We start from the raw sequence: 2,819 nt of genomic DNA, 5'->3' as shown, positions 1-2,819 counted from the left end.
AGAGAGATTAGACAGTTTAGCCTAATTCTCTGGAGATTAGAAGTGTGAGCGGAGATCTAACTGAGGTATGTAAGATGCTAAAAGGGGTTGTCAACGTAGACATAGAAAGGATCTTTCCTCATGTGGGCAATCTAGAAGAAGAAGTCAGAGCTTTAGAATAAGCAGTAGCAGATTAAAAGCCACTGATGAGGAGGAATTACTTCTCTCAAAGGTTCAGGAATCTGTGGAATTCTGGGTGGATGCTGATACATTGAATAAATTTAATGAAGAGATAGTCAGATTTTAATTAGTAATGGGTGGAGGAGTTATGGAAAGCAGGCAGAAAAGTGGAACTGAGGCTGAGATGAGATACACCATGACTATATTAAATGACAGAGCAGACTAAAGGAGTTGATTTGCTTACTCCTGTTTTCAGTTCTTACGCTCACATTACCTAAAGCACAATCATTTCTTAGGCTTCAGTAAGGAGCGAGTAACTGGGATAAATCAGATAGTTCTGTGGTATAAGGTAAAGATCAACAGAACAGGCAGGAAGCTATTCAGCAATGCTGCATTCCTAATTCAGATCTCTGAGAAAGCAAAATTCAAACTAGTAAGGGACTACCTGGATTTGAACCAGGGACCTCTTGATCTGCAGTCAAATGCTCTACCACTGAGCTACAGCCCCAGCAGTGAGCACCTTTCTATTGGATATCTTTGTAACTTACATTTTACCAGCGTGAAAATTCATGAAAGTGAAATATGCCGTAGATATCCAGCAGGTGTCCAGCACCAGCAGTATTTTCTTTTCGTTTATGCAAGTGAGGTTACAAAGGGAACACACAGATTTGGACCATAAACATTATGATCTTTTCCAACTGCTCTACCTCCAAACTATAACCCATGCAGAACACTCTGCAACATTGAAATGCTTAGTGATAGCTTTCAAGTGAGATTTTTTATCAATACCAAAATGAAAACAATTTGCAGCACAATCAAGGAATATCAAGGGTTTGAAGCGAACAGGATCACTCGGTTAATGAACTAAAAACAAACAGAATGGGCAGGAATCTGCTCATCTGTGGGTCACTGTTGCATTGCGACAATGGACTGTCGATGGAGGGAAATGTTCAAAACTTTATCTGCGATGTAAGTCAAAATATTGAGGAGAACATCTATATCTGAATGAGGAATGAGTATTTGCTCCAAGCTGTGCAGCTGAGTAGCTGCTTGGAGGCTCAAGTGCAGGCTGATTGCTGCGCCATTTCCAGAAATCATTGCTGCACACAGCCCTTGGAGGTCTGCTCAATGGGGAAAAAATAATCAGGAAGAAACTTAGATCAGGGGCCTCCAGAGTGATAAGCAAATACACTTCCATTGATCTATTTGTGTCAATACTTAAAAAGAGAGCAATTTGTAAGACAAGGAGTGAAAAACAAGGGATTGGGAATCAAATGTACAGGCTGGAATCCATTTCACCTTTGTCCTTGGGTAGAAAGCTCTATTAGGAACATTATTAGGAAGGTATTATTAGGCTTTCCTCAAAATGAAATGTGCTTATCAAAAGGTGCATGCAGATTTGAACCAGGAAACACTTCACTTTGAATTAGAACTTCAGCCTCATCAAAAAATAATGTGGAAATGATTCTCAAGGCATTGGGTAAGAAACAGTCGTTGGAATAAATTAGCTAGCGCTGCCAATAATCCAAACATCAATTTTAAAAGTCCTGATATCAACTCAGTAAACCTTCATTGAACTGCGTCCAATGCCATTTCCAAAGATAAGGAATCTAACTATTTTATCAAGGTTTCTCCATTTTTACACTCCATTCCCTTTGAAGTAAAGGCCAACATTGCATTTGCATTTCCTATTTGCTTAAATTGTATGTTAGCTTTTTGTGATTTATTCACAAGGACTCCCAAATCCCTATGTGTTGTGACTTTCTGAAGTTTTTCTTAATTCAAATAATATAAACTTCTTCCATTCTGCCTGTTAAAGTACATTAATCGCACATTTTCAGATATTACATTCCATCTGTTAAGTTTTTGCACACTCACTTCACTGTCTATAACCCTCTGCAGACTCTTTCTGTCAGCCTCACCATTTGCCTTCCCACTTATTTTGTTTCATTTGTAAACTTGCCGATAGTATGCTCACTTTCCTCATTCAAGTCATTTATACATATCGTAACTAATTGTGACCGCAGCACTTATCCCTGTGGTATTCTATCAGTTACAGGTGGCCATCCTGAAAATGCCTACTTATCACAACTCTGTCTTTTACTAGTCAGCCAATCCTCTATCCATACTAACACCTCCAACACCATGACCCCTTATCTTTTAAGTAGCTTGACATGCAGTGTTGTATTGAACACATTTCGCAAATTCAGGCATATTACATCCACTGATTCCCCTTTATCTATCCTGCTCATTACCTCCTCAAAGAATTCCAGTAAAATTGTCTGGCATGGTTTCCATGCTGACTCTGCTAGATTGTATCATACATATTTAAAATTTTCTGCCATTATGTCGTTTACAATAGACTCCAACCTTTTCCAATAGTGATCCGTTAATGATCTAACTGACCTATAGTTGTCTATGTCTTTTCTTTCATTTTTTGGTAAGAATGCATTGGCAATTTTCCCATCCTTGGTAACTTTTCAAGAATATAAGGATACTCGGAAGATTATTAGCAGTGGATCCATTATCTTATCAATTAGTGGCAGCTAATTCTTTTAATGTCAAAGGATACATCTGATCAGGTTTAGGAGTACTTATGATCTTTAGCCCTATTAATTACCCTCATATTGTTTTATCTAATGATAGTTATTTATTTATTT

General features: G+C 38.0%; 1 non-coding gene across 1 annotated transcript; it reads right to left on the bottom strand.

The window, feature by feature from the left end:
• Positions 1 to 595: 595 nt before the first annotated feature.
• trnac-gca lies at positions 596 to 667 on the bottom strand. The gene has a single exon. It is a non-coding gene; the product is annotated as a tRNA-Cys (tRNA).
• Between the last annotated feature and the right edge of the window lie 2,152 nt (positions 668 to 2,819).

The sequence above is a fragment of the Rhincodon typus genome, unplaced genomic scaffold (assembly GCF_021869965.1).
Source record: "Rhincodon typus isolate 14 unplaced genomic scaffold, sRhiTyp1.1 hic_rhity00005077, whole genome shotgun sequence".
Taxonomy (NCBI): domain Eukaryota; kingdom Metazoa; phylum Chordata; class Chondrichthyes; order Orectolobiformes; family Rhincodontidae; genus Rhincodon; species Rhincodon typus.
This window is presented reverse-complemented; position numbering and strand designations above follow the sequence as displayed.